Source organism: Octopus bimaculoides, chromosome 20 (genome assembly GCF_001194135.2).
Source record: "Octopus bimaculoides isolate UCB-OBI-ISO-001 chromosome 20, ASM119413v2, whole genome shotgun sequence".
NCBI lineage: Eukaryota > Metazoa > Mollusca > Cephalopoda > Octopoda > Octopodidae > Octopus > Octopus bimaculoides.
This window is the reverse complement of record NC_069000.1, coordinates 19,126,403-19,138,915: the sequence shown is the minus strand read 5'-3', so window position 1 is coordinate 19,138,915 and position 12,513 is coordinate 19,126,403. Positions and strand designations below refer to the sequence as shown.

The following is a 12,513-nucleotide window of genomic DNA, read 5'->3' as shown; positions in this document are numbered from 1 at the left end:
TATATATATACACATACATGTGTGTGTGAATAAGTTTGATTCAACTCCATGCAACTATGTTTGTGGAATGAACCTAGCTCATCAGGTATTTAGAGATCAAGTAATAGGAAATGGAACAAATTCAAGATGGCTTCTAGATTCTAGGCCTCTATCAGTCAACTCAAATCATGTGGTGTTATTGGTTTCGAAGCAATGTGAGATCTTATTTTTGTTCTGAGGTCCATATGATTGGACAGGATAATTGTAGGCAGTGTTACTACTACATCTGGTGACTGCAGTTACTGTTCATTGCATTTACTACAGCATATGGCAGAATGGAGTGTCTTTGCAGGTTAGTAAAAGACAAACACTATAGTGGCAATAGGGAAGTGCACTCCCCAAATCCTTGCAAAATTCAGCTCTGTATAGTGATGACAGCCTTATAATCTCAAGCCATGTGAACCACTATGCCATGGATGAGTTCAGGGAGAATCGGAGAAAGATCTTCAAAGAATTTGGGAGTGGCTGTGTGGTAAGAAGCTTGCTTCTCAACCACATGGTTCCAGGTTCAGTCCGACTACGTTGTACCTTGGGCAAGTCTCTTCTATAGCCTTGGGCTGACCAAAGCCTTGTGAGTGGATTTGGTAGACAGAAACTGAAAGAAGCCTGTCGTATGTATGTATTTGTGCGTTTGTGTTTCTCCCCCTCCCCCACCATCGCTTGACAACTGATGTTGGTGTGTTTACGTCCCCATAACTTAGCAGTTCGGCAAAAAGAGACCAATAGAATAAGTACTAGGTTTACAAAGAATAAGTCCTGGGGTAGATTTGTTTGACTAAAGGCGGTGCTCCAGCATGGCCACAGTCAAATGACTGAAACAAGTAAAAGAATATAAATATCTATAATGGTCACGACTGACTTGACAAGGGCCAACTTCCTGGATGTAACTTAGCCTTGATGATAGGCAAGTACTACCTTCACATGAAGCCAATGAGGGAATTGTGTATTTCTGTAGACCCTCCAGATATACCCTAGCTATAATTAGAAACCTAGTCACAGGTACAAGTACATAAGCGATCTTCAACCGCCCCTTCCTTTTTATATATATATATATATGTGTGTGTGTATATATATATATATATATATATATATATATATATATATATATATATATATATATATATATATATATATATATATATATATATACACACACATATATGGGGCAAAACAATCGTCATACAAAATAGTTATGCCAATTCCATCTTCTGTTTACTTAACTGATTATATATATACATACACACACACACACACACACACACATATATACACATATATATAAGATGCCCCAAGGAGAAATATCTGGTTCATTCCTCCATTTAATTTAGAAGTTTCAAGCTTCTTGGTGCTACATTATTTACATTTGACAGATATTTGTCCTCATCTTGTTTGTAAATAATGTAGATAATATACATAATTCGTCATCAATTACTGTATTTCTTGGTGCTAATTAAGAAACACTTCCCCAGAACCCCTAAGTATTATAAACTTTTCAACACCTATAATGTCAAAGTCAGTTTCTCTCACTTAAACATCACTACAACAGGTGCAAACACACAATTACACAGTCTCCAATACACACTGCAACCTGGACTTCATAAATCCTAATTGTCCACTGGGAGGCTCCTGCTTCTCAAGGGCTGTGGTCTGTAGAGCCACCTTCACAACATCTGATGGCATTGCAAGACACTACACGGTCATGACAATCAATGATTTCAAGAAAGGTAAACACAGCACATGCACTCTTTCAGGTGCAGGGATAAGGAAGACTCCACCTTCCTGTTCCATTTTGTTTGGAGACTTTGTGACCACCAGAACGGCTTTCCCAACATCAAATGGATTACCATTGACAAGGTCCCTACATAGTCATCTGGAGCTCACAATTGCCAATTCTACCTCTGCTCCACCAACCTTCAGTATCCATCAGCAGGAAAAATGAACTATCTTATTGTTGTAACCAGAGGTATGCCCTGTTAACTTTAAACTACTGGCATCCGATAATCCAGATATACCACCTTTGGCTTACCTGGTTCATACTGAATAGAATGACACTTAAGCCCTGCCACCCTTATAGACTACACCCATCCATACTGACAGCCCAATCTAGCACCACCAAAATTTAATCCAGTGCCACAAATCTGGTTACTCCCATGGAAAGGTTATTGTCATTATAATTAGTGCTCCACTAACCTGCAACAACACCCTGCTCTGCCATGTGTAGCAGCAAATGCAATGAATTGATGTTGATATATAAACAATATTGCAGCCTCCAGACATGGTAGTAACAACTGCCTACCAACATCCTGTCCAACCACATGGACCTGAGATCAAAGATAAGATCTAATAATGCCTCCAAACTACTAACACCAAGTAATCTGAGTTGATCAATAGAAGCCTAAAATCTAGAAGCTATCTTGAATTTGTCTCATTTCTCCTTATTTGATCTCTAAACACCTGACAAGCTAGGTTTATTCTCGGAGCCTATGACACTTTAAGTTGCATGGAACTGAATCAAACTGCTATTAGATAATACATGTAATTCCAACCAAATGTGTAAAGTGTCACTTTCATTCCTTTGTTCAGTTACTTGTAGATATGTATGTATTTTGTGCAAGAGATTTCATTGGTGCAGGCACATGAGGCTGGTAGTTTAGCAAAGAATTACCAAGTGGTCTTAGTGGAAGGCACCTGCAGAAGACAAGAAGATATGGTGAAGGCTGATTTCAGGAGGCTGAATTTTATGAATGAAATAATAAGAGCTTGCAATGAATGGTGTGATGCTTTGTTGGAGAAGGCCCATACAACCCTTATAAAAATAAAAAAAAACCCTGTGTAAAGATGGTAAGCGTGAGAATGATATTTGGCTTCAACATATTGGAAATCACCTTTGATTATGGGTACAGTTGTGGTTGTGTAGTTAAGAAGTTCAGTTCCCAACCAAGATTTCATTTCATTATGCCTTGGGTATATCTTTTTTTCTACAGTAACCTCAGGTTGACTAATACCCTGCAAGTTGAATTTGTTAGATGGAAAATTTGTAGAAGTTCATCATGTAATTATATATGTGTATGTATGTGTGTATGTATATGTAATTTATTGATATGTACTGGCAATGATATTGAAAACCAATGCTTTTTGAATTAAGTTATTGCAATGTTTGTTCTGGTTACACTCTTCCATCACAATCACAATGACTGACCCATTGGAAAATTGTAATCAACAACACTGATGTTACAAAATAAGTGTATGTGTGTGTGATTTTGACTTGTATTGAGAGAACATTAATTAGTGAGGTCAGAGATGTCTCCTTTAGGGTAAGGAATTAGATCTTTTTATAAATTAGGTCTTTTCACATCTAGCAATAAAAAAAAATGCTTAAAAAGACACTTCTGTGATGGTGGGCTTTGGTAATCAGGCTGTTATAAATAATAATGTGTGTATATGTTTAATGAGTGCACCATCTTGGATATAAGTAATACTGTAGAATTGAGTAGCTTCTTGCACACTTCAGTCTGGTTCAGACAAAGAAACCCAACTTAATTTATTTTCTTGTCTAAGTGGTGTATACCACCAGAAATTGCTAAACAGAATTTGTTAAGCTTATTTATAAGTACAGTGTGATTTCTCAAGTTTTTTCGACTCTACTTTTATATATAAATATAGTTGTTCTCTTGCAATGTGTAGTATCTGTACTTAAGTTACTATTGAATGAGAGTAGATCTTTTCAAAATTCCTTTTGCTCCATGTTTTGGGATTGTTATATTTTTTATCAAAATTTTAGAAAATTTAGAGTTTAGGTTTAGATTGTAAGTTATAATGACATATTTTCACGTAACTTGAAACACTCTGATTTTTATGAACAAAGACTCAGTTAATTTCAAAGATATTTAATCGTGTTGTGGGTTATTTTGTTAATGAAAATATTACTGGACATTTAGCTTATTATTGAACATTTGACACTTCATAATGTTTGGTGTAATGTATATCAAACTAAAAGAGAAAAACTAATCAAAATCAGTTGTAACAAGATTGAATGCATTACTCCTTTTAGATATATGTCAAGGGTAATGTCTAATTACTGTTATAAATTTGTATATTTCATTAGCATGGATCTCTCAAATATCTTCTACTCGGAGACCTGTTAAGTGGTCTGGTTTACAAAGCAAGCCTTGACATTCCTCAAGGCAAAAAGTACAACATACTAGCTCCAATTTTACAAGTTCTGAGATGTTACCAATGTTACTCATGATTCTTTTTTTCCATGACTTTTCCTTTTGAAACTGTATCTCTTCAGTACCATCATATCCACATTGATCAGACGTTTTTAGCTATTACTTCCAAGAATGGGATGATCCTCTTTTTTTTTTTTATTGAATGAAGTGATTGCCCTTTTTGTCTTGATTACTGTTTACATTTAACTCATACTTCATCTATTCTTTGTCTCAACTGTTCCACTTCTCGCTATCAAATCTGTAGTTATCTCCACAGGTCCTATATTAAAAGTGGAGGTGCAATGGCCCAGTGGTTAGGGCAGTGGACTCGCGGTCATAGGATCGCGGTTTCGATTCCCAGACCGGGCGTTGTGAGTGTTTATTGAGCAAAAACACTTAAATCTCCACGAGGCTCCGGCAGGGGATGGTGGCGAACCCTGCTGTACTCTTTCACCACAACTTTCACTTTTACTTCCTGTTTCTGTTGTGCCTGTAATTCAAAGGGTCAGCCTTGTCACACTGTGTCACGCTGATTATCCCCGAGAACTACGTTAAGGGTACACGTGTCTGTGGAGTGCTCAGCCACTTGCACGTTAATTTCACGAGCAGGCTGTTCCGTTGATCGGATCAACTGGAACCCTCGACGTCGTAAGCGACGGAGTACCACAAACATTTTCTTTCTACATCTTTTCTCAAATTGCACTTGTTCCACTTTTCCAACTGCAGACCTTAAGTAAACCCTTTTACCATCTTGGAATAATAAATAGTCAAAAAATACTTTTAAAACACGATCAAGCCTAAGATTTTCCAAGCGCAAACTTGCAGCGTTGTTATTTCTATTTTATAACAAATTAACTTGTTTTTTCTTTCTTTTTTTTAGGTGATTGGTAGCCAGGTATTCATGTTAGACAGACTGGATTATACCTGGCCTTAAAATGTTGCAAAAACTATTTGGTTTTTTTTTTTTGTAAGTAATATTTCCAACCATTTCAGTTTCTCTCTGTGTACATGTGTGTGTCTATTTGAATCAGTAATTGCCACAATCATTTTTGTCAAATCTGTGTCTGTAATAACTTCTAGTTTTGTTCACAACTTCCCTTCCCTCTCAATCTCTCCTGTCTGTCTGTATGTGTGTATGCATGTATGTATGTATGCATGTATGCATGCATGCATGCATGTTCTCAACACAGCAGTAGCATTCTTTCACTTAACCTCTCATGCAATTCCCTCCTCCTTCCTTCTCTTGCTCTGTATATATATATGTATGTGTTTGTGTATGTATGTATGTACACATGTATCCATATCTCTCAACATGCTCTTTAAATGCATTAAGATATCACTTTTGAAAATTACAAAGAAAAATTCTTTTAACCGAAGTAAATTTATTACAAAATGGAAAGAAAAATGAATCTCCATTCTTTAAATTTCTCTTGAGAAAACCTACAAATTGTTAAATTTTCATTTATCATCTATCACTGTTTTTACTTGAATCTCTTACCCTACTAATGTGTTCACACATGGTCAAGTTGTATATTGTTTTCAGTAGAGTTGAAGATCTATCAAAGATTTTTGTTAGTCGAAGTCAATTTACTATACCAAGAGGCTCGTACAGGCATCCCAATTATAAAAACTTGTTAAATTCACTAAAAATGTTGTATACACACATCGACAGTCAAAAATGTCTGTCTGTGGTTTGTTGTATATAATGTTGTATGTATAATAATAAAAACAGTAAAACACTAATATGTATCTTGATCTGTTAAATGTTTCTTATATTGTTTTACGTAATTCTTTCTCGAACATATATTTCAATGAAACAAAGTATTACTTATTCTGGATATAAAATGACAGGTCATTGAGTTATGATATAAGGTTTATCTTCAAAAGAACTGGAAAAATTTCAGTTGTTGGAATGTAGTCGTCTTCAAAATAATGCAAATTACTTAAAATAGTTTAGATTTAATGCAGAGAAGGATTATTTTAATTTCTAACTTAAGAAAAAAGAAGCATTTTTCATGGCATTTACTAACAAAATAATAATCAAAACTGAAGTTCCCACTCTACCCTCAAGGCTTAGTTAAGGATTTAAATTAACCTTCTGGGAAACTGCTTCAAATTTAAGTAATGCTTTTGAAATATTTGATTTTGTGGATTTTATATGTAAAATACAGAGGTGAGACATGAAGAACTTGAAATGTGCATAATATTCATGGTTTACTAGGACCTTCAGATTAAAGATATTTTATGATTTTTGGTCTAATTATTAGTTTTATTAAATCACGAAAGAGTGTGGCTTATTATCTAGAAAATATTGGTCAGCTTATTTATCTTTTGCTTGCTAATAATCTTTTGAATATTTTTTCATTATTTTAAATCTTTTATGTTCCACTTTGGGCTGTAAATATTAAACTATTTGATGTTCTGTATGAATGTCAAGTTTTGTGTAATTTTGAGCTTGATCTGATTATTCTGTGGGAAGTTTTAGCTGTGTTATTCATAGTGAAAATGTTTAGTTATGTTGCTTTTCTTGGTGTTGTTTTGAATGTTTTCTTTTTATTCTATATTATCTAAATCAACCCATTGCAATTAACAAATCTGATTCTCTAGTAATTGGATATATCCTGAATTCCTTGAAAAAAAACCAAAAAAAAACCGCTTATAAGAAAAATTAAATTTTCAATTTCTTAATGAAAGCTTGTGAGTCTAGGATGATTTCTGTTGGTGCTGCAGTTGTAATTAATACTTTTTCACTATTTCTTGGTTTTAAGGATACGAACTCTATTTTGCAATAAAATGTAGTCAAAGCTACAACTATGGAAAGATGGAAATGCTTTCCTTTATATAAAATGATGTTCAAACACTTGGCCATTCAGTAATGAAAATTTGACAGATATGTTTAATTAACTGCTTGATGTAGACTGGAAACAATATCATTTATAGTCATATATACTTGTAGAAAGATGAAATAATTAAGGAATCAAATATAATCTTAATTTTATAACTTTGTTCAAAATTGTTTTCTGTTGTATTTTAAGATTATTCTTAATATCTGTTCTGTTTTGTTGATTTGATGTTACTAACAATGGAATTTGTGAAGAAATGTAAGCATAATGTTTTTATAGTAACATAAGAAGAGAATAATTATGATAGGAATGAAACCACATGGTTGTAGTTACCTAGAAATTGGTACTGATAGAACTTAATAAATTTGGATAAAAATTACTCCCAACTTGATTTGTAGAGTCCATTTTAATTGCAGTGATTCTAGTAAAAATATCGTTCTGTATATTTTTGTTTTCTTATTAAAATTTTTCATGTCATAAATTATTCAACAAGTTTATAGGTTGCAATGTATCAGCAGAAATAGTACAAAATAAAACAGATTTTGTCATGTTTCAGCTTAAATCTGGGCAATATTTCTTGTAACTACCCTAGTGGAAAACCTGTTTAAAAGTGACAATGGAAGGAAGCTTTTCATGTTTACATCTTTGATGTTAGTGCAAGGGAGTTGATATGGATGAATAAAGATATTCATCATGATAAAGCAACTATGTCACAGTTACTGTACATTCATTATCAAAAATTCAGTGCCTAGCTTAGATATCCATGGAAGGTTTATAATATGCTCTTTGCTTTGATGTTTTCCAAATAGAATTCATGGTAGAGGGTATCCACAAATCACTTTCACTGGCTTGACACCATTTTGAATTTTATTTATTTTCTTGACATTCTTTTCTTTTAGATTTCACATTATCCAAATAATTCACAAGTTTTAATAGTTCATGTTTTTCTTTGTAAGATTAAGATTTTTATCAATTCATTCTCTGCTAGTCATTATTGTGAGTAAACTAATGAAATTTCCAATAAAACACAAATGAAACTATCCTTGATTTAAAGATTAGAATAAATCAATTGCAAATTTCAGAATTTTTATCAACAGAATTCAATTGAATTCTTAAGTGAGGTTAAGTAAAGGATTAGATAGTTTTCCTTCTCCCTTTCAAAGGATTATTTAAGGTCAAAAATGTTCCTGTTTGTGCTATGTGCATTTATTTTTTGTTTTATTGAGTGAATTAGATGTTATCATCCTGTAGATCTTATCTTCCTGTAGATCTTATCTTCCTGTAGATCTTATCTTCCTGTAGATCTTATCTTCCTGTAGATCTTATCTTCCTTTGATTTTCAAGCATCATGTGGTGAGTTAGAGTTCAGTAATATTATTTGTTATTAATCATTAATGATTTAAGACAGTGAGCTGGCAGAATCATTAAGCGTGTAGGCAAAATGCTTAGTGGCATTTCGTCCGTCTTTACATTTTGAGTTCAAATTCCACCAAAGTCGACTTTGCTTTACATCCTTTTGAAGTTGATATAATAATTACCAGTTGAATACTGGGGTTGATGAATACAGGAGGAGCTAAGTATCAACTTAGCTTCTCCTCCAAAACCACTGGCCTTGTGTCAAAATTTGAAGTCATTATCTATTAATGATTTAATTATAGAAAGAAAGCTTGGATTTAGAGAAAATAACCAGAGGTATTTCAGTGTGATATGTACACACCAGTGATCCTAGAGATATTGGGATTTATTAATTCTGAGCAGAAGTGGATCACCCAGCTGATATTGCATTAATACTTTTGCTGGTGATAGTGACCCACAAAACAATGTACTTGGAAGCAAAGTGTGTTGAGTATGTTCAACTTTTTCCTGAAGAATTTTTTTTTTTTTCATCAGGATGTGTAATGAGACCATAAGGTATGTGTGTCAGCAAAGCAATGCCACCTTTGTTACATCAATGGAGGAGATAAAGGCATGTCTCTGAGTGGTTTTTCTGAAGCCATTTGTACAGCTTCCAAATTAAACAAATGGAACGTAAATTCATCTCTGAGACATGAAATTCATACCCAAGAATTGATATCTCATAGATATATGTAAAAACATGTACATGTAATCAACTTAGCTATTATTAAACCTATTTGGACAGATAAAAATTGCATGACAACAGGTAAAAATCAACAACAAACATTTACAATGTATACCAGTAATCAATATATTTTGTGAGGAAGTTTCATCCAAATGTTGTTGGCACTCCGTCGCTTACGACGACGAGGGTTCCAGTTGATCCGATCAACGGAACAGCCTGCTCGTGAAATTAACGTGCAAGTGGCTGAGCACTCCACAGACACGTGTACCCTTAACGTAGTTCTCGGGGATATTCAGCGTGACACAGTGTGACAAGGCTGACCCTTTGAATTACAGTCACAACAGAAACAGGAAGTAAGAGTGAGAGAAAGTTGTGGTGAAAGAGTACAGCAGGGTTCGCCACCATCCCCTGCCGGAGCCTCGTGGAGCTTTAGGTGTTTTCACTCAATAAAACACTCACAACGCCCGGTCTGGGAATCGAAACCGCGAGTCCGCTGCCCTAACCACTGGACCATTGCACTTCCACATCCAAATGTATGTCATAGATAAATTCTTTTGCTTTTTATACTGATCTAACTGCATTTCATTAAAATCTCTAGTTTCTAACAGGATTAGGAGTAGAGAAAACACTACACACCTTTAAGAGTTAACATATTACCAAAATTCTTCTGAGAGCTTATGCACAGAAGAGGATCAAAAGGTTCTAATTTGTATCTTACTAACACTCAGGTTATACAGATAAATTTAGAGTTCACTTTTTTCAGAATTGATCCACTTGAATATTAAGTAAACAAAATATGTTTCAACCAGCAGGACCCATGAATATTTCACAGAATTAATGGTAAACCTATTGGGTTATTTCTGAAAACTTTATCCAAAAAACCTGAGAGTGTAACCTGTGTTGTGTCTGTATGGAAAGGAATTTGCTCATCTGCTACTCATTGAAAAGTGAACGAAATTGGAGTACGATGGTTACTTAATGCACTTTATATATACACTTTATATAATTTATGCACAATTTTATAGACTTAATACACGGCACTCATAAAATAAATATTTACTCTTATTTTTCCATTTGCCCCATAAACAAATATTAAAAAAATCATGTGCATATGATGCAACCTTTAGTTAAATTGCATATATCTGCCACATAAATAAGCTTGAATATTTCACAGAATTGCATTTATGCACATGCGTTAAGTGATAGGTGATATAAAAAAAATTTAGTTCTTAAAAAAAACTACTATTCACTATCCAATCACCTCCTTCTCCCCACCACCATCATCATCTCTTTCTCTCTCTCTTTTCCTCTTCTCTCTCTCTTCCTCTTCTCTCTCTCTTCCTCTTCTCTCTCCCTGTTTTTTTCTTTTTTTCTCTCTCTGTGTCTCTTTCTCTTTTTTCTCTCTCTCTCTGACTTTCTTTAACCTCACCATCAGAACATCATCCCTCTGCTAAAATTATATATTTAACTCTCTTCGTGTACCTTCAACTAACATTTTTGACCATGTAATAAATATTATGCTCTCCCTACCTCACATCATGGATCCTTCTCTCCTTTTTCTTTCTCTTTTTGTCTCTCCTCTTTCTTTCTCCTCTTTCACTTCAAATAATCACATGAAAGCATTACAATTACATTCCCTCTACCTCATGTCATGGATGCTTCTTTCTCCCTCTCTCTTTTTTTCTTTCCCTCTTTTTCCTAGTCATGTGAAAGTGTTACTGATGGGCTAAGTAATGCAATGACAAGCAGAATTATTATAAGATTGTTTCTTAAAACACATGCACACACACACACACTTACTTAAAACTGTTTTCCTTCTGAAAAGATGTATCAGTAAGTCACTAGGGTGATCAGGAGCACCACAATTAGCTTAGAATATATCAAGCTTATTCACTGACTATGGTAAGTCCCAAATCTTTGATCAGTTCACTGATCCCACATCCACAGCTATATAACCATTAGATAGATATTGTATTGATGCCACCTCTCTCTCTCTCCATATATATATATATATATGTGTGTGTGGCAGAAACATTGGCACGCTGGGCGAAATGCTTAGCGGTATTTCGTCTGCCGTTACGTTCTGAGTTCAAATACCACCGAGGTCGACTTTGCCTTTCATCCTTTCGGGGTCGATTAAATAAGTACCAGTTACACACTGCGGTCGATATAATCAACTTAATCCGTTTGTCTGTCCTTGTTTGTCCCCTCTGTGTGTAGCCCCTTGTGGGTAGTAAAGAAATAATATATATATATATCATCATCATCGTTTAACGTCCGCTTTCCATGCTAGCATGGGTTGGACGATTTGACTGAGAACTGGTGAAACCGGATGGCTACACCAGGCTCCAATCTAATTTTGCAGAGTTTCTACAGCTGGATGCCCTTCCTAACGCCAACCACTCAGAGAGTGTAGTGGGTGCTTTTACGTGTCACCCGCACGAGGGCCAGTCAGGCGGTACTGGCAAGTTCCCACATATCTCTTTTATATATGAAACCTCTTTCTTGACTTCCTTAATTTCACTGACCACCTCCACCTTGACTGACTCTTGCAATTACCTCAACTCTAACTTCTCTCACACTTCTTCCTCTACTCCTCATTCCTTTACTGTGTTTGCAATTGAAAACAAAGCTTTGTGACTTGGGGTCAACATACATTCAAGTGATTTACTAGCGTACCTATTCACCTACACTGGACCATGCTGCTCTCACATCCTGCCATTACTCCCCAATAAACTGTCTCCTTTCTGCAAAACCTAACATTCCACCTTTTAGCAGACCATCCTCCATCTCCAAACTAGAACTTATCCCTTTCGGCTTTTGCTTTCTTTAACTTCTCCCCACCCACTGTGCACTAGGCAGATTCTTACTCTGACCTGTTCCTCAACACTCTACTTGTCCATTATTCTTAGCAAACTCAACAACTGAGCTTTACTCAACTGGGATTCTTTCTAGTATCATCTATAGGCTTCAGTACTTCTTCTGCATTGGTCAGATATGTTGCTGACTAACAGATGTATTTGAAAAACAACTTATGAATTGGCTATGTGTTACCACACTTGTTTCACTGTCCACTCAACCAGCACCTAAATGTTGGGTATAGTCATCTTCATCATCATTTTACGTATGTTTTCCATGCTGGCACGGGATAGATGGCTTGACAGGAACTGGCAAGTCAGATGGCTGCAACAAGCCTTGCTGTCTGTTTTGGCATGGTTTCTAAAGCTGGACGTTCCTCCTAATGCCAACCACTTTACAGAGTGTACTGGGTACTAAAAGAAAGTATATGTGTATGTGTGTGTGTGTTTATATATATATATATATATATATATATATATAT

The 12,513-nt window shown here is 35.0% G+C and overlaps 1 long non-coding RNA gene across 3 annotated transcripts in view; it reads left to right on the top strand.

Annotated features, from left to right (window-relative positions):
• Positions 1-12,513, top strand: part of LOC106868233 (uncharacterized) — a 274,184-nt gene that overhangs the window by 10,516 nt on the left and 251,155 nt on the right. For all 3 annotated transcript variants that reach the window (XR_008266388.1, XR_008266391.1, XR_008266387.1), the window contains exon 2: positions 5,131-5,217. This is a non-coding gene — a long non-coding RNA (uncharacterized LOC106868233). The remainder of the gene's footprint in view (positions 1-5,130; positions 5,218-12,513) is intronic.